Here is a 19,682-nt window from a genome sequence, read left to right as displayed (position 1 = left end):
CGAATTTTAATGATAAATAAATAAAACTATTGGAAAACAAAATATTAAATAAAAACATCAGCAAATATAGTTAAACATCCATATTACGCGAATATTTCATTGTTTTCAAACTAAAAATCATAAATAAATAAAATATTTTCCAAAGAAAATTTCAAAAATTTTTTAATAAATAAAAAAATAAAAAAAAATGTAAAGTATAAGTCAACGCTTCTAGATTATGTTAAAAAAATAAAAATAAAAAAATGTACACAATTAAGGAACTTATTTTTAAATATTATTAACTTTAGTCAATGAAAGCAGTTCATAATATTTAAGCTTTTTTCTGTGTACGATAAAAACCGTTGATAACAAATACCCTTTGTTTAAAATATATTATTTAGTATAAGTCATTAGAATAACGCAACCACATACATACATTTTTTTTATAAAAGTTTTGCAATATACCTGTAACCATTTTATAATTTTATACCCCAAATTTAAAATATTATTTTTCACTATTAAAATTTCAATTATTTTTTTGTTGGCACCAGTTGTTGCCTTAAGATTGCCCAAAACTTTTACACAGAGATATACATACATATTTTCCCAGTAACATCTGTGGATGTTTATGAATTGTCTGCGAGGAGATATTTAGATAGTTTTCCTTTTAGTTTTTTTGGTTTACTGACCCTAATTGAAGTTTTGTTGAAAAAAATTATGTTTTACTCCTGCTGTTTTGCTAATAACTTAAATGCAGACGCATTATATGATCTACGAAATTTATTTCTAAGCGTTTTTTAATGCACTTTGAACTTTTTGTTATTGTTGTTGCAACATTTCTCCTCTAGGTTTTATATTCAAAATTTACTTTTCGTTTCTTTACTTTTTTGTCTATTTTATTTTGGGTTTTTGTTTTCTAAAAATGAAAATGCATTTAGTGCCATATTTTACTAAATGAATGTACCACAAAAAAAGAAAAAATAGAAAAACTGAAATCTTAAGAAAAAAATCTAACAAACCACACTTTATTCACAAGGCTTATGTATTTTATCTTTTACTTTCTTTTGACCACTTGGCTAAGAGTTTCAGTATGACAAATCCGCTTAAGTACAGTATATTTTTGTTAGTTTTTTGTTTAATTTCTTATTCTTTAAAATCTTTTTATATGCTTATTGACTGGATGAGTAGTAGTTGGTTGAACATCTTTCTTTGTCACATTATAGGCCTGCTATGCTCCGCTCATGCATTTCTAAGAAGTAGGAACCCGTATAGTATTTTTGCTTAAATGTCTGACCACTTGTCTCTGTCTTCTTATTGTAATTGTTGCTTCAAAAGTTTATACTTTACTGTAAAATGTTTTCTTCACAACTGGTTGACGTTGAAGGTTCTGTAAAAAATATTTACTTTGTAAGAGTGCTGATATATAGATATTAGTTTTTTACATTTGTGTGCACCTGTATTGTGGCAAATGTTAACTAAGGATAGATTTTTTTAGCATCCTTAAAAACTTCACATTTATTATGCGGTCTTAGTTGGTTGCATTAATTTTCCAAACCAAAAAGAAATAAAGAACTTTTAAAATAGATTTTGTCAAGAAAGTTAATGTTTAAATAAAGTGTTGAGTATTTTTCAAAAAAAAAGTATTTTTAAATGTTCAAGGTAAAATTAACGTTTTTATTTATATACATATGTATGTATGCAATCGAAAGGAAATGAAAATAAATTGGCACAATTTTAAGTTTCTATGTTTGTATGTGTATATGAATTTATTTTCATTTTTGCTTTAAATGTCAACGCTATTACTTTACAAACATGTTAAAATTTCAAATATTTATAGAAATAAAAACTAAAACCCTCACACAGTAGAAAATATTTTTAATAAATTTTGATTGGTCGGGGTAAATGGCATAAATCAATTTTTGGCTTTGCTTGACATGAAAAACGATTAAATTAAATGTTAGCAAAAATAAAATAGTTTTCGTGTTTTTTTATGTTCATATGCATGTGTGGTTTCATTAAAGTGCTCCAAGCTTGTATGTCAAAAAAAAATAGTTTTCGAAAATATATTTTATATTGTTTTATAATATTACTAAAAATATGTTTTTTTGTCTCTTATTTACTAATCAATTGACAACAAAATCCTTTAAAATTTTAATATTTGTGTAACAATGAGTTTGAAAGATTGAAATGGCTAAGCACAATTTAAAGAAATTATGATTCCCCTTGATAGTTTTACAGGCTATAATAAAAATTTGTAATATAATTTTCTTGTAGTACTTTAATGTACATATCGTGATAAAAAGATGATAACTCTAAAAAATGCAGTAACGTACAAATGAAAAAATATTTAACTTACATTCACATAAAATGTAGCAAATTTATTGTAGTATAAAGGAAAAAGTATGTGTGTATGTCGGTCTTACACGATTACACCGAAGGACATAGTAAATATAGAGCTAGTTAGTTGTCCGAATTTCTATGCACTCGTTTTTTTCGGCCGTTGCTAAATTTACAACAACCTACATACACGCATTATTTGAAGAAGGTTGTATAGTATCATTTTTCATTGATTTGTATATGAAGATCTACAAAGAAATTTTCAAATTTTAATCTAAAAATTTATTACTTTTAATTATAATACCACTATTTCACCATTCAAATGCCTGTGTTTTACGAAAAATTTCGTTCGTTGTTACATGATCTTCTATTGTCTTAGGCACGAACCCTATAGATAATGGTTAAGATTATTTTACCTAGCCCCTATACAACTGAACCCGCCGAATAGGGCTTTTAAGTTCATAATTATGTTTAATATATTCGAATATCGACAAAAAGCTACAAAGACAAGTTCCAGCCTTGATGACCCTCATGAATTTTATAATTGTAGGGCCTTATTTGACGATAGTCCGTATAAAAAGCCTCTTTCAAAATGCTTTATTATGAAAACTAAGAGTAAAAATGCAAACCTGCGGATGCGGTTGCGTTTTCTTTTTCCAAGAGAAAAGAAATATTACACAGAGTGCGATGGAGGATTTGTAGCTATTTTATTGTATTTGGGTTTTATATTTAATTGTTTATTTATCCATCACATGATTTTTGTTCAAGGGAAATACGAACGGTATGGAAAATTTTAATTTTGTTCGGATTTATTTTATGATTAAAGTCATCGGCCTCCCCGACTATAATATCTTACTTCTTATACATATTTATATATTTTTGAGACGGAACATAAGCAAAAAAATATGCGAAAGACATGAAAACATTATTAGTATGTACGTACATATAAGGAGTGAGATCGAAAAATTCTTAACATACATATATGTTTATAAAAAAGAAACCACTAAACTTACTTTATTTTTTTTATTTGATTTAAATTATTATTACAATTTACAAAAAAAAAATATTTTTATAGTTTTAATCACTAGTGATGAAATTTTGAACCCTTTTCGGAAACCCTTCCATTAACGTTTTTATAGTGCTTTCTGTCACTTTGCTCGAACATGTAGTCCATCTACGTTTAAAATCTACCACACTTTTGGACACCTTTTTTGTACTCTTCAATTCTCTTTTAACAAGAGCCCAATATCTCTCCACTGGCCTTAGCTCCGGGCAGTTTGGAGGATTTGCCTCTCTTGGTACAAATACCACATTATTGTTCTTGTACCACTCAAGGGCTTGTTTACCATAGTGACAGGATGCCAAGTCAGGCCAAAAATAAGTGGACACATTATGAAGACTTATGAATGAAGCAGCCTTTTTTTGTAAACATTCCTTGATGTAAATTTCGGTATTTATAGAGCCCGTTTGTAACAAATGATTGGCTTCTTTTGCCGCAACTGCATATTGCTTGCCAACCAAGAACTTTCTGGGAAATTTTGTCTGCTTTTGGGCTCTAAACTTTTCTTCAACATTCCCTCGAGCATCAGCAACATAAAACTTTTGACCTGGAAGTTGCGAAAAATCTGCCAGAACATACGTTTCGTCATCCATTATGCAGCAAGAATATTTTTTATAAAACTTGACTTCAATTTCCGTGCTCTGTTTTTGGCCTCTAAATTTTTAGCAGCGTTCCTGTCAGGAACTTTTTGAGCCTTGTATGTTTTTAAACCTGCATTAGCTTTAACTTTTCGTACCAAATAGTCCGTGCACTGAGCTAACCGAGCTGCTTTCCTACCGGATGTGTTGGGAGCTCTTTTGAAAATGCGTTCTATTTTTTGGCTTTAGAAACATCATGTGGACCATTCCTTCTACCTGAACCAGGTTTTCTATCAACTGACAAGTTCTCCCGGTACTGTTTAATAATATTGGAAACAGTTTGACGGCAGACCTTTGTATGCTTGGCCAACTTTTTGTAAGACCAAGTTGGGTTAAGTTGAAAATATTTAATAATTTCTGTACGCACTTTTTTCTGGTCACTCATTTTAATCAGATTAACAAAAAAATTAATATAATTGACATTACATATAATAACTGACATGTTTTTCAAAGGTAACTTGATCAAAAAAAAAATCAAATAATACTTTGGTTGAAAAATGTAATGAAAAACGTGTGTTAAGAATTTGTCGATCTCACTCCTTATATATATTTAGCTTGTAGTTAATAGCACTGAATTATATTATTAAACATTATCTGTTTTTTTCGAAATTTATATCTATAACTATAAATAATCCGAATAAAACTGTATGAATTTATAACATGAGTTATTTGACAGCATTTTAATTTCTGCTTAGTTTGGATACAAACTTAATTAAAAAAATGTTTCCACAAAAAAAAATTCAAACATATTTGAAAACAAAAATCCAATATGCTTTGAAAATTTGTATTTGGCAATTTAATTTTTCTTATAAAATTCAGAAATCATCATAGGGTTTATATATTTTTAGAACTTGGGAGCATTGTTATCCATAAAAAATCTACTGCATTAAAAATACATAAATTTAGTAACAAACTAGCAAACTAAGTGTATTAATCCTTATTTAATTTGAAAGAATGAAAACTTCTATAAATTTTAAGTATCATAACAATTAATTTAAAGGACAAAGAGTATACATATTAGAGTATTCAGACGATTAATCGTCGTTCGGTTAATCGATTAATTTTTGACGATTAATCGTTCGAATAAATGAAAATTGTCGAATTTCAAATAACGAATAAACTGAATAATTTCTATCAATTAACCGATTAAGAAAAACACACTATTTAGCAGTATAAATACTATGTATTTTCCACAAAATTTCATATTTTTATAATAAATTTTTTTCTTTTCTTAATTTCCTAATCAATTTTCTATAATAAGGAAAATAATTATATCGCTAGTGTTCAATGGAACGTACGAATTCTAGAACTTAAAAACAATAATGTCTTTATATAGAAAAGCATTTCACATAAACAGGAATAATTTCTAGTATTTGATAAAAATCTAAAAGAATTAAAGTGAAAGAAGTGAAAATAATATTTTTGTTTATAAAATTATCAAGATCATCAGGAAAGAATTAGAAATCTTAAAAAAAATTTGTCACAAAAAAGTAATTAAAAGTTTTTGAGTCGAAAATTAAACCTTTTTAAATTTAATTTCTTTTTCGTTTTTTTTCTCTAAGTGAGACAGGTAAAAAATATAGATAAAATGTACAGATTCCCAACTTTCATTTAATACCAATATTAGAATTATAAAATACATATAATTATTTTAAATATTCGTTTGTAGTCCTTTAAACTTTGAAATCCTTTTATAAGGACATAAAAATCGGCGTACGCAATTCTATAAGTTGAATCTATTTTCACATGCTTATCAACTTTTCCATGTGTGAATGCTTTTTTAGAAATTGTTACAGGGTGTATATGAAGAAAATTATTCTTAAAAGCAATAATAACATCTAGATTCCTTTTATTCGAATAACCGAATGATTTTTAATTATCCGATTATTAACCGGCTAACGCAAAACCTCAAATAATTATTTGTCGAATAAACCGAGTAAGACAAAAACCCGAATAATTGAATACCCTAATACATATATATAAAGCATGAATCAATATTGTTAAGATGACAGCTATACATCCTAAAAAAACAATATACTATTTTATAAAAAAGGCAAGATAGTTGAATGATAGAAGTTATTTCTGTCTTCCTGACTTACACTTTAAAAGAATTTAACTAAAATAAAAAACATAACTTGTTTGAAAATAAGCATTTTAGACTCTTTAGCAATGTAGTTGCACAATAACAAAAAGAAACAAACTTTACAAAGCATTAAAACAAAAATTGAATAAATAAGTAAACACTAGACTGAATTGAATACAGTTAAGGCCAACAACAATTTAACCAACAAACAGCCGAAACATCTCAAATAAATCCTTGCACGAGTGTGGATATATTAGTGTGAATGAGTGTAGTTCATCCCAGCAGTTCAAAGTGGTTCCTTGTTACATAGATTTTTTCAATAACTACATCCTAATGTATAGTATGAAAAATAAAGATTTGATTTGACTTCTTACGATTAAATGCTTGAAAATTAAATAAACTTTGTTTAACCATTAGGCATTTCGGAACAATTACAGATTTTTAAAAGGGCTGACTCCAGGCCAAACTAGTGGGTAATCCATATGTATGTACATATATGAACACAAGTGTATCCATGAACAGAAAAAGCAAACAAACTTAAGCTTAAAAGAAAAGTAAACATAGTAAAGAAATAAAGAAAGAGAGGATAATAAATTTTGGGAAACAAAAATAAAAAAGAAGATTTTGAAATCGGTCAAGGAGAAAAACGCATTCAACCATTTTTTCACACACTCATGAATAAGAGGATATCAATATTATCATACGCTTCCTATATGTATGTTTGTATTTTTGTGTTGCTCATACAACATACACAACGCCAAACGCCTGTAAATGTGATGTACATTAACGTTAATGCATTTTTGAGCAAAAATTTAAATCAACAAGAATTCAAAAAACATTTACTCCGGTATATAGGCTATTTATACCGTATTCAACTCAAATTTTTATATTATAATTCTATTACTAATTTATTAATACAGGGAATATTTAAATATTTTTTATAACAATTTACAAATTCTAATGATAAAGATCATTTATACATATGTACATATATGATGCAATTATTATTCTACTATTCTATCCACCTCTGTATTGTAATATTTCTGTTCAACAACAACTAAATGAATCGAGAAATTTCAACACACCAACATTCCTCTTAAATAAAAAATCTGAATTTCTACTTTAGTTATTATGAGTACATATATTCATTAACGACAATCAAATGATCATTACAAACAACTAAGTTCAGTACATTTGTTTGTATGTGTGTATGTATGTATGTATGTATGTATGTATGTATGTATGTATGTATGTATGTATGTATGTATGTATGTATGTATGTATGTATGTATGTATGTATGTATGTATGAGTGTATGTATGTATGTATGTATGTATGTATGTATGTATGTATGTATGTATGTATGTATGTATGTATGTATGTATGTATGTATGTATGTATGTATGTATGTATTTTTCAAATTCTTAACCACCACATTCAATCATCACATCAATTCATAAAAACATATGTCTGTAACGTACACTCAAACATTTTTCACACTTACACACTTATAAAGTGTCAAGATAACAAAAATATCACCAATTCATTCATTTATGAAATTAAATAATTTATCTTATTTTTGTTTTGTTAAAGGATTACTTTTCGTAGCTTATAATTTATTTACTGCCCTAAACAAGCATTGAATTTATTATGTCCAGCTGCTGATGCAGAAATGGTAGATGTCTTTGTTTAACATTCTAGGTCAATGTACCCCCCGAATATTGAGTGAGTGTGGAATGTACCACATAAGTATAAAATAATGTTTGAAATTACACATTTACAGTGTCTCTCATAAGTATTCGAATTTAGGTATAATATAAAAAGAAAGTAAATTTAATAACATATTTTGTATGCAAAATTAATAAATTAATTTGTTAAATTCTCTAGACAATTCTTAGCTTTTATATCACGCTTTTTAAAACTTTAAAACTTCACATTTACTTAAATTAATTTAGCTTTATTTAAAACGAGTCCATAAAATTACCTCACAAAAGTATACGAATTTTTTCTGTATCTCATATTTGACTATATTATACGAAACACACAAATTAGAATCGAATGTGTATTTTGCTAAAAATTGTTTAAAGGGGTAACTATCAACCGAATGGATATATGTTTGGACCATTTGGTCCACAATTTTGGGGCATTTATACCATTTTTTATGTAATATCATTAAAATGGCGGTTTTTTGCAATATTTGATTTTTTTCTCCTTTTTCCCAGAGATAAAACCAAAATTTGTTATTGGGATTTAATATACCCCTTGGGGTATCTAAAAATAATATTTTTTATTACAATAATCTATATTTAAAGGTTCCAAGATATATTATTGGAATCATTCTTCTATCGCTAATTCAATTTATTGGAACTCAAGTCCATTTTTATAATACTAGGGTCAAAAATTTTCGGGAAAACTTGTCTTCTGTATATTGTTTCAGATATCAGCTGTTATACATTTTAAAATTTTCAATATATTGTGGAAGTTTATAACTCCAAAGCATGCCTCGAAGAAACGCCATTCAATATAGTGGAATCATTCATTTTATAACCAATGGCCTCTAGGCTGAATGCCACCATATCATTATGGTCTAACTCAAAAATATTGATATCTGTTGAAATATTATCTACTATGATCAAAATAAGCCCAAAATTTTTTACATACAGTGTTGTTGTAATGGGCAACATGACGTTTTGTTAAGGCATGTTTTGGAGTTGTACACCGCTACAATGTCTTGAAAATTTTAAATATATTAATGCTAATTTCTACAGTTATATAACCTAGCCAACTTTGTCGGAAAATATCGATCCTAGTGGTACGAAAAGGGACTTAAGATTCACCAAATACCAAAAATATATCATGGAATGTTTAAAAACAAATCCTTATAACAAAGATTATTATTTTTAGATACCTGAAGGAAGCTATTAAATTCCAATATTAAATATTTGTTTTCAAAAATCGTAATTTTAATGACATTATATGAAAATATGGTACAAATGCCCCAAAATTGTGGACCAAATGGTCCAAAAATATATCCATTCGGTTGATAGTTACCCCTTAAAACAATTTTTAGCAAAATAAAGATTCGATAATATAGGATTTTTTAATTTTATGGACTATTTTTAAATAAAGCTAAATTAGTTTAAGTAAATGTAAATTTTTAAAGTTTTAGAAAGCGGGATATCAAAGCTAAGGAATGTCTAGAGAATTTAACAAATTAATTTATTAATTAATTTTGCATACAAAATATGTTATTAAATTTAGTTTCTTTTTATATTATACCTAAATTCGAATTCTTATGAAAGACACTGTATATGTATATATAGGTCTTTTAAAGAGTTTTCTATTATAATTTATTTAACTTTAAATATTTTAATCTTCTACAGAGGACAATTTATAGTTTTACAGAAAACTGTTGCCTTCAATAAGAAATTATCGCTAAAAAGATATTCCAAATTTCATATTTTTGTTAAACAAAATGGCTAATTTTAGAAATTCATTAACATTTAAATGGAAATGCTTACAGTTTATTTAATTCATAGTATTGAGTTCGCAAATTGTCATAATTTTTTTATATCATGTATTTTTCCAATATTTTTTATATTTTTTATTCAGTTTTTTGATTGTTAAAAATGAAGAATAAAAAATATATGTATATACTTATAATGTTATCGTACAATTGAACTTATTTACGAAACAAATATACATTTAAATTTATGTATTGGGGAAATCCTGTTTGCACTTTGGCAACTGTGAACCTTTTTATCTCACAATTTTTTAAATGGATTTTTCTACCTTAACAACCTCAAATTGACACTAGACTACATGCACTGATAAAAATTTAATATCAAATCATATGCTCAATTTAATAGTGTCACTATTTGATTGATTTCATCAAATCAATCAGTATGTCATTCTTATACGACATACTTAATAGATAAATTGTAAAATATTTTATTATTTTTAATATGAAATAATAGCATAATTTGAAATAAAAGCATATAAAAAATATATATCTTAAAAAAATAATGTTTACTTAGGTATTTATTAAGTTAATGCTAGATTAAAATTAAAAAAAGAAATAGGTACAACTTTTGCCTAAATATACAAAATATAAAATAATATACAAAGTATAAATAAATATTATTCATAATGAGCCGAGCCGTCCATAAAAGAAACATGTATTTTAACAACATTACGAAAATATCAATTATATATACATCTTTATTATGTACATTTTTTTAAATTAAGTATTTTGTTTCTTTATCTGCAGGATTGTGTAAAGTCCGGTTATTTATAAATTTTAATATTATTTAAATTTGTATGTAATTTTTTTATGTGATAGCTGGTTGTGTCATCAGTGTAAAATATTTTTGCTTTGTTATCGATATTGCATCTGTTAATTTGTATGTATAAAGCTTATATGTGCTTGCATAGACAATTAATTAATAAATATTGCATTAATGGTAAAAAATGATATTATACAAAAAATTAAAAAATATATATAAATTTATTTAAATTTTTAGAAATAGTACATATTAAAAGCCCAATTAATCTTGAATATATTTCGATATTAAAATTATATTTACTTAAAAAGTTATTTTTACAAGAAGTTCGGAAACTTATTTTGTTTTTTTATTCTTTGCATTTGTATAAAAACAAATCAATCTAATTAATACTTGCTAAAAAAAAAGTTTCTCTGTGTAGACATTAAGGATACTTTAAAAGAGAATTATGAAAAATATTCTAAACAAAATGTCCCCGTGTAGACTGGCTCTTATTAAATTTATCAAATTTTTAATTTTTTTTTTAATTTAAAAATAATATCTAAAAACTTTGCTTGAATTTTTAAGTTCTTCCTAAGAGCAGAAATTATACTTAATTTTTTTAATTTGCATGAAATTTTCAAACATACATAAATTTTTCCCTTAAAACGAATTATTAAACCGATCCTTAAAAACCAAATTTTTCTGAGCAAACAATCTAATCAATTATTAATATGATTATTCCAGGATCCTTATACCAATTTAAGTCTTAGTTTGCACAATCAAGTTTTCATCCAGCATTTTCTCTCTTTGAAAACATACCAATACATACATACATACATAAATTCTTTTTCAAGAAAATTTTGTTTTGATTGAATTGATTTGCACGAATAAGAAAAAAGAATTTTGATGAATAGACAAGTCTTCTACGAACTTTGAAAAGAAATCTCACAGAATAAAAACGGTTTGCAAATTACCATGTAATTAAATATTGTTGTTTGGAATATTTGTATTTCCATAGATATTTTCTTCATTTCTGGATTTACTGCACATCCGTACGTATACTTAATATTGAAATTTTAGAAATCAATACTCATACGTCGCTTAAAAACTACTACTTAAATGTTGTGTTTGAAATTAGCACAAATTATAAAAAAATTATCAATTAACTAACAAAACTTACAAGAAACTGAGTTACAAATGTTTACTTTATTGTTTATGTATTTGAGTTCTTTAAAGTGTTTGATTATAAAGTATTATATGCGTTTACAGGAAAATTAAAAAAGACTTATTTTAATAATAAGCTTATGAATTATAACTCTTAAAGCAGGTATCTTTCATTAAAAAAAGCGAATATTGCTTATTTAAAAACATAAGTTCCATTTTGTTGTTCTTAGTATACAATATATTCATACATCTACTAACTCCAATCATTAAATGTCCACGTTTTAATTGTCATATAAACTTTTTGTACTTTCAGATAAAAAAGAGATATACCTTTTTTCTACTTAGTTGGAGAAAGAATATGATTTTGTAAGTTTTCTTATTACTTATTTAAAAAAATTAGTATAAGCTATGTAACATATTGATTGCGTTTATATTAAGTATTCTTAACAGAATAACATATATAGTTTTGCCATTCAAGCTTTTATAATTTATATGACTGAAAAAAACATATGCAATTATAGTTTAAATATCTTTATTTTGCTAAAATTGCTGATAGAAAAATAATCCCCAGTTTTTAAAATATCGTAATGTAAGAACATTTTTCTTTTACTTTTTTATATATATTTATAGAAAGAAAGAAAAACCAATTTCTAAAAAAGAGTTATAGTTGTAAGACCTCATACTGACACAGATTTATTCACTTGCCTAGAAGTACGCCCAAGTATTTTACTTCATATCATTAAATTTACAACATCTTTATCATCTCTTGTCATCTTTAACTCAAATTCGAAAAACGTCGAACATTTTGCAGATTTGCCAACAAAATCTATTTGTATATATGTACATATCTTCTAGTAGTAAATGCATACATTTTATAAATATTTATGTAAGTTAGTATATATGTACGTTTTGATATAAATCTACTGCGTTTTATAACAACACGTTCATTTAAATACAACCTGACAACGAAAAACTTTTAGCACTTAGTTACTCGTACACACTTCCTTAACACGTTTTGTATTTAACACCTGAAAAGTTTCATGATTTTAATTTGATGCATTTATTTGCTTGAACAATGTCGATTGACAAGACATTGTTCAAGCAAATACAGACGAACTCTGGTACACACGTTTTAATTCTAAAAAGAAAAATAAGAAACTGACATTTTCCACAAGAGACGAAAGAAAGCTATCTTTACTTTGGTTTCTTACGGAATATTAGCATAATTTTTTTCATCATTTTTAAGTTTCCTAAAAAAATTATTTTCTCTTATATACAAAACCTTTGAATATATAATTTTTACCATCAAAATATTTAATTAAAGCTTACAGTTGCAGGGAATTTGTACTGGCTGTACTGCACACTAATTTGATATTATTTAATTTTATTTATTATCAAACCCTACTATCTTTGTTGCCAATTTTGCACTTTTAGATTTGGCACATTTTAAACTCATTTAGCACCAAAAAATGTAATAATTTCTTACCAGTTATTTGTAGAAATTTCGATTCGTATAATATTCGAAAGAAATATTTAATATATATAACAAATTAGTTTTGTATTTCAATACAAATTTTAAATATTTTTATAAAAATTAGTAACAACATTTAGTTATAACAGACACATTCTGTACATAGGATTTAATTTTGTGTTTTTTGATCTGAAATATCATTATATATATAAACTCAATTTTAAAACTATACGCAACCAAAAATTTCAATTGATCAGTTCTGAAATTAGTTCATTAATCAGTGATTTTATGATTTGTATAATTTAAATTGTTGAGACAGAAATGAGTCGACAATTAATAATTCTGGAACTTCTACATTTCCAGAATCAGAATAAGTATTTTTAATTTGGTATTAAAATCATCCTAAAAAAGAGCCTTTGGTACGTTTGCGTACTAATAAAAACCGTTACCGAAAACCGAAAAAGTACAAAAAATAGAGCAATTTAAGAAAACTTTTTGGGATAGATTAAGTAAGAATCGAATAAATCTATATATAAATTTGGGTACCCTTACCTATCAACACAACCTTTTAAAATTATTTTAAGCAGTATACATTAAAAAGGAGGTTGTATCAATAACTTATAATAAGATTCAAAATAAAACTTTTAAACATATATTGCATTATAAAGTAATTCTGAGTAAATATTATAGGTTTATTGTCATAACAGCAATAATTAGTAATAAAACTCAAACACGAAATGCAAAAGTTTAAATTACAAATTAAATGAAAATTGCATTTGCGGGGTGTGAAAACTTTTTTAATTTTTGTTAATTAAATGCGACACCTTTCTCACAAATACCAACATGCATAAGCTCAAACATGAAGATTTTTTTCTATGTTAGGGTGGCACAATTTTATTTATTATAATTTTTAAGCTCAATATTTTAGAAAAAAATAATTGAAAAAGCGCTTAATTTGTTCAAATAGGATTGCTAAAGAAATTGTTATAGAGTGGGGTTTTCTAAAGATTCTACAAAATTTTGAACTATTTTAAATTATCTGTTTGTGGGGATTGACAGTCCTCTACATTTTCCTTTCAAACTTAAAAACTAAATTTTGTTTTAATTAATTACAAAATTTATAAAGGTTATCATTTTATAAAAAATTAACATTTTTGAAAATGTCTAGTATTTTTCATATAAATTGTTTACTTCAACTAAAGTTTTGTTTTATTAATTTAATGTAAAAAATTAATTAATGACAACATTTTCTAAAATTTATTTAGAATTTATCTCATAGAAAGTTTATGGTTTAACATTTGAACCCCATCTTAATTACCTTCTGGATCTGATTTACTTTAGTAAATCATGGTAATAGCTAGATATTACAGAATAAAAAAATTGGTTCGAAAAAAGGGCTTTGCATCTTTTTATAACTTTAAACTATTTCTCAAAAAACACATCCTCATATCAATCTAACATAACCTATTTATCAATTAACTTTTAAATTAATCTTGGGATTTTAAAATGAGTTTCAAAATTAAATAAATAGAAGAGATTAATACATAAAAAACACTTATATGAATAATATAACTATAGTTATATAGCCTGTAGTAAAAGAGCTGTATGTATAATTATCAGTTAGAAATAGTTTATATGTTATAAAGATTTTATTGTTATAAAGATTTTACTAAAAGGCTACAAAGATTACTTAATCAACATTTCCGGTATGTCTTTCTATAATCTAATTGATCAAATTTGTTTCAATTGATTCTGCCTATTGACCAAAAAATTTAATCTACAAAATTGTTCCAACGATGGAAAGCAGGATTACTGTTTATATGTATTCACACTTGCATGAGGACAACATGCAGTTTTGTTTTTATTACAATATGATTAAAAATTCTCTAATGTGAAAAAAGAAATAAACTTGTACAACTGTTTTTATTGTTCCAACAAACAATATTAAAAACAACAAGGTTGTTCAAATTTTGTCAAAATTTATTTTTTGGTGTTAACATTTTACTGAAAACCCAGTAATTTTACAATGTATCCTTTTGGATGGCATTTTCTCAATATTATAAGTAATTGGTTGAATTGGGTTTAAATAAATAATATGATTGTATGTATGTTAATATTTTACAAACATTTAAAAAGTCTATTTTACGATATATGTATAAATATATATCAGGAAGTAAATAATTACTTTTGTATTACTAAGTAATCGAAAATACGGTCATTTTCAATCTTTTATTTTATGAAAATTAGTTAATTGATTGAAATCAGTTAAGGGTTATCTTTGCCTAGAATATGCAAGTAATATCTGGTTCCATATAACAAGATGTTAACATTAATTTGGAGCAATCACTCCGAATTACAGGGAATTCTTTATGAGTAATAGAATCATATTTATGTATGTACATTAGAGGTATACAAAAATATATATTTTCCTCGGTTTTAGTTTTAGTCCATTTAACAATTTTAATATATTCTGTTAATCGATTTGATCAAAATTCTACACCGGTCATAGGGGAGTAAGTGTAAATATGGGCCTATCCTTATAAATTCACGTCTACCTTAAAGTTATTTATGTAGATTTTAATAGTTTTATTAGAAATTATAAGTGAATTTTGACCTTCAAGAAATTTTCTGAAGGGGAGTTTGTATGGGGGCTAGGGTCAAATGAGGCCCGACCACTATACGAATTAGTAGTGTCATTAAACTAAGTTTTCCAGATTTTTGTTGACATAATAGAACATTTAACGTTATTATGATCCTTGAACCAAGAAAAGAGTATGTGCCAAATTTCATCAAATTATCTTGAAGGTATAACCTATATTTTTGGGTGTTACAAACATCAGCACAAACGCATAATACCCTCCCTACTATAGTTGTGTAAGGTATAAAAATAATGTTTATCTATTTGAATTATTCCAGGCACACACAACAGTTCCTGTTTTTTTTATTTTGTTAAAGAAAAATATGGCACATTTAATGCTATAAAAAAGAAATACTTCAATTAATAAGTTTGTTCAAACGTAGCCTTATACGTATTTTAGTGACATTAATAACAGCAAATTGACAGTAGTTGTAAATAGTTAGGAGAGTAAAATCTAAATGTCAAAGTTTTAAGTTTCAGGGATTATTGATGAATTAACATCTGTGTTTGGCTATGTGTGTTATGTATTAGTTTACAGACATAAATATTTATTTAATAACTTTAATGCTTTTATATTACATGTAAAACAATACAAACAAATATGTATTTCTACACATGTACGTTGGAAGGTCGTTTCAGAACGTTATAAAAAAAGTTATAAAATAATTAAAGTTTATTCTTCAAAAAATACATTTTGTATATCAAAAAATTATTAAGGGGTTAGGAAAATGAATGAAGGTTTTTTATACTAAAATGTCCTCATCAAACATTTTACGCAAAAATTATTTTTATTATTGTTATGAATGTCATAAGTCACAATGTCTGGTTAAAAGACAATATGTAAACTTTGTTAGTTCTCTTACATACACATCTGTATGTAAGTAATAATGATTTAATATAATCAAAACATTAATTAACACTTTCATAAAGTATTACGACACAATAATTTCAACGTATTGTATCTTAAATCCACACTCATATTTACGGTTATGCAGATATTCCCACGTTATTTATCATATCTTTTTTTTATTCATACATTCATCAAGTTCATTTATAAATACCCTAAGTAAGTACATATACAATCATATTTTAATGTTAAATAACAAGACCTTAATCGTCTTCGTTCTTTTCCAACAAATTTAAGGAATAATTAATAATGCTCCTTATACTTGTTGAATTTATCATATTTTTTTTATTCCAAAGATTTCATAGAATACATTCTCTTTCCATATTAGTTGCCCGGAGTTTATACTTTAAAATTTGTGTTGTTGTTTTTTTTTTGCTGGCAAAACAAATTGAAACAAAAAAGCCTGACAAAAGCAGAAATAAAACTTGGGCCCATATGGCTTCCTTCATTATTATATTCTGTAAACAATGCTTTAAACTCATACGTGTGAATGAGTTTTTTGTTCTTATTAACTTAAACGCTCAAAAACAAGAAATTTTTAGACAAAATGTAAATAGCTAAATATTTAAAAGAAAGTACATTAGGGAGTTATTTTAGAATTTTTCAATTTGGGAATTTCCCGGCGACAATCAAATACAATTGCCAAATATTAAAATTACGTTGGACCATGTATTTTATAGGAAATTATTTAAATTGGTTTTAAATCATTCACCAATATAATTGGGGGATGTCATGCGATTTTTTAGACGTTTTAATGCATAATATTACTATATTTTAAAGTCTCAAAGCGATAAAAAAGATAAATCTTTTAGTGTAACTACATATAATCAAACGAAACTAACCGTGTCTTGATGGCCTGTTCTGAAAAACACTTTAAGTTGCATAAAATGATTATAAACTTTAGTATCGAATGACACAAATAACTTGGAAATGGAGGTTTCTATATTTTTGCAAGTCAGTTCTGAGTTTGAGAACAGCTCTCGCGTCATCGTCATTATATTTAAGGACGGTCAGACTTCTATTTGTTGTCTAGCATTCGATGAAGTAGCGTCTCACTCGCTCTTGTGTGATGCATTACTTTGAACAACTTTGCATTTAATTAACAAAAAATCAATAAAGGGTCAAAATAAAGGATCAAAATATAATTTTGACCTTTTTTATTTCGTACAAAGAAAATCTACGATATGCATATCGGATATACGACATATTCAATGACGAATTTTTGATTTTTAAAATTTTGTATATACACCCAGCAAAAATAAAACGAAATACTTCCAAAAGTAGCTCTATGTGAATGTTTTTTATCTACTGTGGAAGTGATGTTTATTGACTTCCAAAAAAGCGAAAATAATCTATTTTTTAGGTATATTTTTTGTACTGAAATTTTTTAAAATAAATCAATTTTATTTCGGAGTTAATTGATAAATGCCTGTAATTTATTTAATTATGTTATTAAATTTTAAGTCAAATTATTTGTATTCTATAATACTACAATTTCACTTCCTAATAACTTCCAAAAAAATAACATAAAAATCACTTCCTGAGAATGACTTCAGATGTAGTGAATTTGGAATGAAATAAAAAGGCCATCCCTCGTATGACAAGCCTGTGTACAAATCATAACTTCTTTAGGTGTTTTTCAGTAATTCCATGGAACATAGAGAAACTGTGTCATAGAATCCATAAAATTTATTTTTTAAAACTATTTTTATAGTTTTGCTTATTAAGATCCGAAAAAGAAAAAAATACCCTAATATACCAACAGTCACACACAGAAAAAATACTACATAATTAAAAAGAATTTAGTAAGAAATTATATCAATCTAACATGATTTTCAATCAGAATATTAAAAGTTTATAAAATATGTGAATTTGAACATAAAGACACAATTTCTTCTTTGATTTTCATGAAAAATTTCAATAATTTCCGTATTTTTATAGAAAATAGTCGTATATTAACGAATTTTTTTAATAAATAACTAAAAAATTGGAAACTATGAAATAAAAATATCAACAAACATAGCAAAACATGCTACGCGCTAATTTATCGTTTTTAATCTAAAAATCATAAGGAAATACAAAAAAATTTAAAAGAAAAATTTCAAACATTTTTTAAAAAATTATAAAATAGAAATAAAATTTTAAATATATAAAGTCTATGCTACAAGATTTCATACAATTTATTCTTAAATATTATTGGCTTCAGCCAATGCTGAAACTTTTTACTGTGTACAAAAATATATACACTTTCATAGTAATAAGCATACGTTCTTATACTTCATGATTTTTCTAAAAATGAAACAAGAATTGATGTAAAAGTAGCATTTGCTCATTCTTCTTCCTTTTACTTTGTTTTCTATTAAAGAGTTTAAAACAAAAAGTATTTACAAAATTGCAAACCCTGTTGGAAATTTTTAAGAATTATTCTTTATGTTAATCTTTTTAAATAATTTATATAATATATACAGACAAAAATCGAAATAATTTAGGCTATAAACAGTTCGAAATTACTTCCTTCTACACCAATAAGTACTAAATTAGTTAAATGAAGTAATGTCGACACATTACCAAGTAATGTATGAAATAACTGCTGATCATTGCCAAAATATTAAAATTATCTGCAAAATTAATGACTTTGTATTGTTTACAAATATTTTTTAGTGATCACTTAGTTAGGTGCGTAAGAAATATTAATCTTTTACATGTTTCCTCTTATTCAAAAACAACATTTTATTTTTTTTAGGTTTTTAGGTTTATAAAACAAAATTTCCATACAAATGTTTATGAATAAGGCCTGTTATCTAATTAGTTTATACCGATTTTCAAAAAAATCTACTTTAAATATGAATTGAAAAACAAAAAACGTATTCACGTTAGTTGGGTTATTCCGCTAAAAAATCATAATTTATATTTTAGTCCATATTTGATAAACTATTAGGTATATTGTCATTGGAAAATACATTTTCAAGTGGGTACTAAACATAATATCTATCATGTGTTTATATGCATATTTAAGTATCTACATGTACATGTGAGTTTGTGATGGGATTTTGAAATGTGTTCCTGGATTTATACAGTGGATTTTTTGCACGTATATATCAAAAAATAGTCTTAATTCGGTATAACATAAACAGTCGTCTA

At 25.7% G+C, this 19,682-nt stretch overlaps 1 protein-coding gene across 1 annotated transcript in view; it reads left to right on the top strand.

The window, feature by feature from the left end:
* LOC111683014 (mucin-5AC) overlaps positions 1-19,682 on the top strand; it is a 99,000-nt gene that overhangs the window by 44,893 nt on the left and 34,425 nt on the right. The window contains exon 3 of the mRNA XM_046953450.1: positions 11,839-11,891. The gene's annotated coding sequence lies outside the window, so the exon portion shown is untranslated. The remainder of the gene's footprint in view (positions 1-11,838; positions 11,892-19,682) is intronic.

Source organism: Lucilia cuprina, chromosome 6 (genome assembly GCF_022045245.1).
Source record: "Lucilia cuprina isolate Lc7/37 chromosome 6, ASM2204524v1, whole genome shotgun sequence".
Taxonomy (NCBI): domain Eukaryota; kingdom Metazoa; phylum Arthropoda; class Insecta; order Diptera; family Calliphoridae; genus Lucilia; species Lucilia cuprina.
The sequence above is the reverse complement of the archived record's forward strand: the minus strand, read 5'-3'. Positions and strand labels throughout refer to the sequence as shown.